This window comes from Chinchilla lanigera, unplaced genomic scaffold (genome assembly GCF_000276665.1).
Source record: "Chinchilla lanigera isolate Chin_1 unplaced genomic scaffold, ChiLan1.0 scaffold00011, whole genome shotgun sequence".
NCBI classification, from domain to species: domain Eukaryota; kingdom Metazoa; phylum Chordata; class Mammalia; order Rodentia; family Chinchillidae; genus Chinchilla; species Chinchilla lanigera.
Window position 1 is genome coordinate 553481 of NW_004955412.1, and position 9740 is coordinate 563220.

Below are 9740 nucleotides of genomic sequence, written 5' to 3' on the forward strand. Positions count from 1 at the left end.
TTTTTGGTTTTTCTCTGGTACCGGGAACCGAACTCACGACCTTGCGCTTGCCAGGCAGGCACTTTTGCCGCTGAGCTAAATCCCCAGCCCCATGGATAATATATTTTAAAACTGATAATTAATTCATGGAAATAAACCAGGCACTAGAAAGTTAAAGATTCAGGTTAGTCATTTCTTTATCTGTGTAGCACACACCTAATGTGACAGATTCCACAAGTCTCATAGTAACTTAGATATCATTTAGATTTTTCCTGTGTTGGGTCTTTCCAATTTTCCGTATTTGTTTCCCTGCTTTTTTCCTAAGGTCTTAGCAAAATTTTGGCTTGTTTTCTTTTGCCTGAGACAAAACTGAAAGAAAAACAAAGACCTCATGATGTTCGCACACCCGTGTGTAACAGCAGAAACAACTAAGAGAATTCTAGATAAGTGATTTTCAGCTCTACTGAAACAATAAAACCTTTCTAGAGAAAATATTTTATAATTCTCCTTTTGCTTTCCTAAAATTTAGAGATAATATAGCCTACCTGCTTATAAAAAGAAATCAGTATAAATTTCAAACTGCATTTTAAAAGAAAAATTAAAATATAGTTGATGATAACATAATATTTTATTGTTGTTTTGTTTTTTGTTTTGTCTTGTTTGGATTTTTGGATTTTTCTCCTTTTTATTAGTGTTGACCCCTATGTTTTCAAAATGTTCCCAGGGAACAGGTACCTTGGCAGGTGATAAAACGTCTGGGTCTTTATGACGTCACTTCATTCCCTACTGAGGAGTTTCTCCTTCTGATAGCGACCTTGAAGTTCTTGGTGTTACTTTTCACTGGACATGTAGCATTTTCAAATAGCAGTGTTACATCAAATGTGTTTAGCAAGCAAGTTTTCTTCGCATAGGCATTATATTAAAAAATTGTAGTCTAATTGCTTAAAAAAATTAAATAAAATTGAATTTTTTTCTTACTGTAGGACATTTCAGATCCTGGAAGATGTCACTGTTCTGTGAATCTAATCCCCAAATGTATTTCATCACAAAGTAGTTTTTCACTGAAACAACTCTTGGGTTCAGTTTTTTCATGGAAGAAACTTAGAAAACATTGCTTTATAGCCTGTCAGGGAGCAGATCAAAGCAGAAAATAGAAAAGAGGCTTTTTGGAGGATCGTAAATCTATGAGTGCAAGAGCAGCTTTTAATTGACTGATTTCTTTGTGAAGAATTGGTCATGTTAGCCTGCCCTGGGAGTCATGAATTTGGCCAATTTTTCACTTGACTTTCATGAATGATTCAAAACAATTTCATATCAGAGACATTTTCAGGACAGCACAGTTTTAATGTTGCTAGTGGAACTGACATGCATTTGAGCTCGTATTTCACACACGTGCATCTATATTTTAACAAGACATCACAAAAGTGATCTGTTCACAATGTTGACAGCAAGGCTTTAGAAAATGATCTACGTTGTTCAATGTCTGTAAAGAGTATGTTTTACCAGTAGCATTTATAATATTGATCCTTTGTGAAGTTCCTAGTTTAAAGAAGGACATTTTTATAGTCGCTGTTTCACTTCATTCATGCAAGGCGTCTGTAGGCTATCATTAGTCCCATCTTACAGATAAAGAACCTGCAGGTCCACATGGGTAAATGCCAATGTCACAGAATTTTTTAGTTGCAGAACTTGGACACAGCCCAACTCTATCCCGCTCTGAAGCCCCTGTTTTTTCATTGCTTCCTTTAATTGAGGGAAACATTTTAGAACATTTTCCACTTTAAAAAGAAATCAGCTACAGCAGTTACAAGTTAACCATCAAGCATCGGGAAAATAGCCATCCACAAGTACCCTAGTCATTCTGTCCTTGAGGGAGCCAAGACCACGGCTTAGTGCACGCATTTTCGCTGGCAAACCTCCTCTGAACTGCTGAAAAATGTACAAGGTCTAAAATACTGTCGTGTTTTTCTTCCTACTTCATTGTTACCTGGTTTAAACTTCAAGGTGCATTGTTTCAAAACCACTTGCTTCCAGCAGCTCGTTTTGAAATCACTGAGTTCATCTTCCTGGTTCTTTGCAAAGCCAGGAAAGATCAACACCACATTGTTTTCAGCTTCAAACACACTTGCCCTGTAACCAGAAGAATCCTGATGGGTATTGTCAAGGGACTGAACAACGTGTTCTTCATCTTTTCACAAGAGCAGAACTCAAGTAAGAACAGGGCTCCCTGCCCGCCATCGACTTTATCCACCAGCAATTTTTCAACCAACATGTTTGGATACGATTCACCTATTTAATCGATACAAAACATAATTATTGAGCATATACTGTGTACCAGACACTGTTCTACATTTTGAGAACTCAGCAGGAAGACAGATAAATCTTTTGCCTTAGAATTTGTACTCTAATGGGAGGAGAAAGGTGATAAAAACAAAACCAAAAATGACCATTCCAGGTAGTAAAAAGAGCTATGAAGGAATATAAAAGAGGATGGCATGGCACGGAGTGTCTGCAGTGAAAGCCTTCTTTATACCGGGTGCATCAGGAACAGGCTTTCAGAGGAAACAGTTGAGATAAGATCGGAATTGCCATCAGGGGACGGCAATGGCACAATCGGAGAGGAAGCACGTTCCGGGTGTGAAGAATAGACTCCGCATGAGAACACCCCTGGGGAGAGGATAGGGCAATAGGAAGGATGCAGATATAGCTAAGGGAAGGGAAGACAAAGACAATGCAAACTGTGGTCCACACTCTGGACTTTATACCAAGCACAGTGAAAAGACAGTGAAGGATTTTCAGGGTAGTATTTGGGTAGTTGATATAGGCCACCAAAAAAAGGAGCAGAAAGACCAGTTAGGGTTGGCTGTAGTAATCCAGACAAGGAGGCTAGTGCTTGGGCTGAGTAGTCCAGTGAAGACGGAAGCAGGTAAATATCTTTCAGGACAGACCTGCCAGAAATTGATGGTAAACTGCATGAGGTAAATGTAAATGACTTCTAGAATTTTGCCCAACCAACCTGGTTGATACTGGCGACACTTTCTGAAGAAGAAAGCCTTCTGACCACCAGTTTGAATTTTGGACCCTTTCAGCAACTTTCAGCTCTTCTTCACCCCGCCTAACACTGTTCATTTCCCTTTTACAGATACCTTACAGGCTTCCCATTGTCTTTAGGGCCTTGGTTTTAATCAGTAGCTAACAAATCAACCCCTTGTTGTTTAAAAGTTTACACATCCCTGGATATATCTACCTTTTGCTTGGGAAACTGAAAGAACAGCTCTTGGGGATCCAATAAATGACTCTCACATGACAGAGTTTCAGATAGAACCTCCCCAGTCTCAACACTGTGCCCTGTAAAATGCTTGTTCATCTTTCTCCATCGTAAAGATTTCCTTCCTAGGAAACCGTGACACATACCACAATGTGGATGAACCTGAAAGATACTGTGCTAAGTGAAATAAGCCAGTCACAAAAGGACAAATACTTCATGGTCCTACTTACTACATGATAAATAGAGTTTAGCCAAAATAAAAACAGAAATTTTAATTGTGGTAGGACAAGGAGAGAGAAATAGGAATTTGTTTTTCAATGAGTATAGAGTTCCAGTATAACAAGATAAAAATGTTCTCGAGGTAGGCTGTATAACAGTGTGAACATACCTAACACTTCCAAACTGTACACTTAAAAATGGTTAAGATGGTAAGCTTAATGTTATGTTAAATCACAATTAAACTTTAAAAATGTCAAAGGTGAAAGAGCAAGTCAGAGATGTTTTGGACACCAAAAGGATTCAATGTACTCCAGCTTCAAAGATGAAGAGGGCCACACAATGAGGCCTTCGTGGACCTCCAGAGGATAGGCTCAGCAGGAAGTCAGGACCATAAGCCAAGAAACTTAAGCAAATATGAAGAACTGAATTCTGTTAACAACCTGAAAGACCTTCAATTGTATTCTACCCCAAGAGCCTTCATATAAGACTAACATCTTAATTTTGGCCTTGAGAGACCCCAAGCAGAATCCAGTTGTCATATTTAAATTTTTCACAAAAAAATAAATAAATATTTGAAGTCACTAAAACAATCCTATTTCTTTATTTTAAACCCTTCCTTTCCATGAGGTACCGTCTCATCTCTTGTGTTTACAGTCGGACTTGTGGACATTCCGTACCCTCCTCTGCCTTTAGTTGATTCTTCTTTCTCCTGAATTATCGGTGACTTCCTTGACAGCCCAGTCCCAGTGGGCGTTCTAGAAGTTTTATCTTACTTGACTTTCATGGCATTTGAAGCTCCCTACTACTTTACTATGCATCTACTTCCTTCTTTGGTTTCTATAGCACAGTTGTTGTGGTTTGGGGTTTTTTGTTGTTGTTGTTGTTTTGTTTTTTTGTTTTGTTTTGTTTTTCTCTGGTACCAGGAACCGAACTCACAACCTTGCACTTGCCAGGCAGGCGCTTTGCCGCTGAGCTAAATCCCCAGCCCCAAAGAATGGTTTGGGGTTTGTTGCAAGGAGAAACAATATAACACAGGATACATATTTTATAAGATTGTTTATAAAAGTCACCCAAAGAATCATATACAAGAAAGTGTGGGAAATCTGTCCACACACTAACGACCTAAGGACCTTGCTGAGGGCCTGGATCTGACCAAACCAGCTAAGGGCCTGGATCCGGTGATAATGTCCTGCATGAGTCCAGCTGAAAACCTAGAGCTCATAACAATGCCTCCCACAGATCCAACTGGAGGCCCAGAGCCCACAACATCTCAAGCAGGCCTGTTTCACGGATCTGCCCTGGAAGGCCCAAAGGTCTGTGGTGGAATCTAGGAAGCTTGTGCCAGCAGGATGACTGATTTGTGCTAGCAGGCTGAGGGATCTGCATTGCAGCAGGAAGCCACACTCAAAGTAAGAACCAGAGCTCCCCTGAAAGGTACCACAGCCGTCCTCAGCAACAGTGAGGTCCCGAGCTCCTCTGATGAGGAGGAAAGGTGAGAGTTCCATCAGGAAAGCCAACCTGACAAGCTTCTCCAAGTGACTGAGCCGTGTACCATCTTCCTCTCCAGAGCCAGGAAGCCATGCTCAGAGTGAGGACCAGAGCTCCCCCAAAGTGAACCAAAGCTATTCTTAGTGCCAACAAGGTCCTGAGCTCCTCAGAGGATGAAAACAGCCAAGTTCATCAGGAAACCAGCATGACAAGCTCTTCCAACAGAACCAGCAGCTCCTTACAGCTTCTCTCTGCTTCCAACAGGCTCCCAACAGCTTCTACCAGCTCCCAACAGCCTCACTCCTGCTTCTCCAGTCCTGCCTGTCACGCTGCTGGCAACGGTCCTCAGGTGGGCCTCCCGCACTTACTCAGTTCAGCTGGGGGCTATAAGCTGACCCCCAGTTGTCAGTCCACTGCACAGTCCACGCCTGCTTTCCCTCACACTGCTTCTTCCCCGTCTCAGTGCCTCTCGCTCTCTCTAATTATTTCCAGGTTTACTGTGCTCAAGGCTCTATTGCTTACCCTAGCTTTTTTGCCCTGTGTGCTACCCTTGAGGAATTTCATCCACACTCATAACTGTCTTAGCCATAAATACATGATCCATAAACAAACATGCTTCTCTGACTTGTACCTCTCGGCTAAATGCCAGATTGGTATATTCAACTGCTGGGACATCTGTGCTTAGTAACCCCAAAGACTTTCACATTCATTTTATCCAAACCGTCTTCCCTTAACAAATCTGTGTTTTCATGCAATTGCCACTTTATCTTCCAAATTTAGTCACTAAACTAGAAGAAAATAGGCATTGTGCATACTCCTCGTCACCCCTCACCACCCTTAAGAAAATCTAACCCTTTTTCACTATTAATGACTTTACCTCCAAAATATCACTTGAATCTGCCCCACACCCTTCTGTATTTACTGTTACTTTCTTAATATGTTCAATCACTTCACAATTGACTGTAGCAATAGTTTTCCATTTTCCTTTCTTCTAAATGGCGATCCTATCTCTAGTTTTTCCCTCTACCATTCATTCTCAGCTCCAGAGGTGTCTTTCTAAAATGCAACCTGATAATATCACTCTCCTCAACTAAATTGCTTTAATAGCTCTGCATTTTTTCATAATAAACTTCAAATTCTTTTTCTTAGTAAGCAGTGTCCCAGATGCTATGACAGTTGCTTAACTCCCTAACTCCTTCTTGCAAGGTACCTTGGGCTCAGGGTGATTTGGTTATTACAAACTTGGCAATAAACAAGGCGTTTCTTATCTTCATTCCTTCAGATGTGTTATTTCTTCTGTTCATAATTCACCAAGCCATCATTCAAATTTTAACTCAATTACCACCCTTTCATAAACTTGTTCTAATATCACAGTTGCACTTTATGTCCTGTTCTCTGTTAACTCTGCACCATGCAGAAACTGATAGTACTCCCTTTTCAGTGTTACCCCTTGACAGTCATCGCTGGTCTTTCACATTAGACTGTACACTTCCTGAGCATAAAACACGGACCTTCTTCACCCCGTATACCTCGTATCTAACACAATCTCTACCACATGCCAGAACAATAAATATGCTTCAGTGTATGCATGCACATACAAGTTGTCCTTTGAGTCATTGTTTAGTAACAGTTAATCATAATTGGAGAATCATCCCAACACAAAGATGTTTGCCAAGCTGATGCAATAGTAATATTTATAGTAATATATGCTAAATATTATACACTTTGCTAAATATTATACACTAAATATTAATAGTAATATATGCTAAATATTATACACTTTGCCTTTGGAATTTCATTTGTACTTAGAATATCCCTAGAACATTTTCAGAAATATAAATACTGTAAACATATACACATTTTAGGTGAGCAAACAAAGCCACAGGAAAGTGAGGTAATTTGTGCAAAGTGTAACTGTATGGAATCAGTTTTCAAAACAGATTTCTCTGACCCTGTTACACTAAACTGCCAACCATATAAATAAGCTGAATAGAAAGTCTGGATTTCAAATTACTCTGTCAGACAATGTACCACACCAAAATTTTGGTTTAGCACATTCAACAACCATACCTATATATGTAAAAGCTAAACAAAAACAAAAAGTCAAATCAACATTTTTTTCTTTCTTTACCCCCAACCAAAAAAAAATTTTTTTTGAGACAGCGTCTCACTATGTAGTTCAGGTTGGCCTTGAACCTACTACAGAGTCCAGGCTGGCCTCGAATTTACAGTGGTCCTCACAACTCTGCGCGCGCCACCGTGCCCAGCCCCCAACAAAAACAGACATGTTGATCTGGTCACATCAGCAAACCGTCTTCCTAACTACTGTAACCACTGCTCATATGCACTGAAATTAAATAACATAAAGCAGGTTTCACATGGTATTTTGAAAGGTAGCCTTTTCTCTTAACCCCATCTAAATTCTAAATTTTAACACAGAATGTACCAAAACAGATTCAGTGAATCTGTGAAATATTTCATGTGGCAAAGCGAGAGAAAGGAGACGGCAGGCTAACTGCTCAAGAGTCGGAGCCCTGTTCCCGCTTCCAGCTTCACAGCATCACTTTGATTTCTTCTCTGATTGTTTTATAAGCTTCTACTTAGAAAATATGCTTATTGATTTAAATAAAGTTTGAAAATTATTTAGGTTACAGAAGCAAATGCTCTGACCTTTTATATGGGTAGATTGTCCTAGCAAATTTTGTTTTGTTTTGATACCAGGAATGGAACTCAGGACCTCGCGCTTGCCAGGCAAGGGCTGAACCGCTGAGCTATAGCCCCAGCCCCTAGAAAGCTTTCTTTTTGAGGAGTTTGCTTTTGTGTTCTCCTTGTACATCTGCTAAACCTTCCTTCCTTTCATCAGCAGATTCTCCCTGAGATTTTTTGGAGACTATAAGTCTGAAATATAAAAATAAGCTTATCTTGTTTGATTGAAATGCAACAGTTTGCATATAGGCACAAATATGATGTTTGCATTGCCTGAGTAGGATTTTCAGGTAGATTACTGCCACCTCATAATGAATCTGGAGCTGTGCTCCCTGTGTTTACATCTAACTCTGCTACTTTCTGGTCTCATGACCTAAGTAACCTCTTTGCACCTCCGTTTCTTTATCTGTGAAATGAAGTTAATAGATGCTACTTTATTTTTCTGTGGTAAGGATTATATACCTTACCATATGTAAAGCTCTTTGAAGAGCTCTGGAATATTGTGTGAGTTCAAAAATGGATAATTGTTGCACTAGGCCTGCAGGTTTTTGACACATAGAAATTATCCTAAAGGTCAGTGGTTTTCCTAGGCAGCACCATGAAAATCAGAGTTGTATGATTTTTCTCTCTTTACCAGCCTAAAGCAATATAGTCTATATTAGTTGGCTCTGAGGAGACTCACTGGCAGGATTACAAAATCTTGCCTGGCCAATCATTGTAAGACTTTGTTACTTTGGAACACGGAAGCTTCTAGAATGATGCTAATTCATTCTCTCTACCACATATGTAGTGCCTGGAGAAATAATGCCATAGTACTTTATTTTCCTTTTGGGATTCTCCCTCGTCTTCTCCACTGGGCCAGAGGAAGATGGAACAGGACCCTAAACCTTAATTTTGTTTTACTCATATTCAGACTCAGAGTTGGGGGAGACCTTCAGTTTAGAAGAGAACCAGCTGAGATGAGTTTAACTAGAGCACCAGAGCAAGCAAAGGAAGACTACATGGAAATTAGTAGTTTATGCAAAGCCTCTCCTGGTCCCAAATTCAACCAACTCCTTTGAGGGAAGAATTATATTTAAAATGACTGATTACCTAACAGAGACAATATTACCTAAAGGTAGAAAGTATATGCATCACCAACATTGTCAGACATTCCAGAATGAGATAAAATTAGTCATCAAAAATTTGAAAAGTAAATACTTTGGCCCATCTACATAGTAGGTTAGCAAGTTTGACCCCTCTGTGATATAAATACATATGCATGTGGTGTGAGAACACTGACGGTCAATTTTTTGGACTGTGATTAATAAAGCCTTCCTAGAAGAGGAAGATTTGAAGTGAATTTTACATAGAAAACATGAATTATCCAGGTATAAAGAAATATACTTCAGGAAAAGAAAAACAAGTCAAAGAACACTGGTAAAATTGAGTAGAGCTGGTTGGGGAATGTGATGTCTGAGATAAAGACTTCGTTTAGGTGCAAAGAGAACTCAGCTTGCACAGGAGGCCGCAGGACACTGCCTACAGCTACAAAGATTATATCCCGCAAGGGCTTCCAGGCCGCTAGGGGCTGAACACAGCACCTATCTACAGGGCCCCACGTCTCTGCGGCAGAGAGGCTGCGGTCACACTTTATAATCCACACAGAAGAGCGATTCTCTCCCTAAACCTTGTGTCACCGGGCTTCCAGTGCCTACAGGCTGGGTGCCTTCTCGGTTTTGCATGAAGACATGTAAATTAGGGATTCTTTGAAATATCATCAGACCACAGAAGGTGATGCAATTTACTGTAAAGCATTTGTACTTTAAGCAAAAGCAGTGAGGAGCTCCTGAAAGTTCCTTGACAGGGATATGACAAGACAAAAGAAATTATTCCAGCATCAGCTGTGTTCAGGGTAGATTAGAGTCAAGACTCAAGAAGTTACTGCAGTTGTCCATGCATGAAGCGAAAAGGGAGATGCGATGTTTCCATGGTAACTGCGAGGGAAAGATATGAAAATGATTTTGAAGGCAGAAACCACAGGCTTGATTACTGATCGGATATGACTGTATGGAAGAGGCAGCAGTAATAAATGACTCAG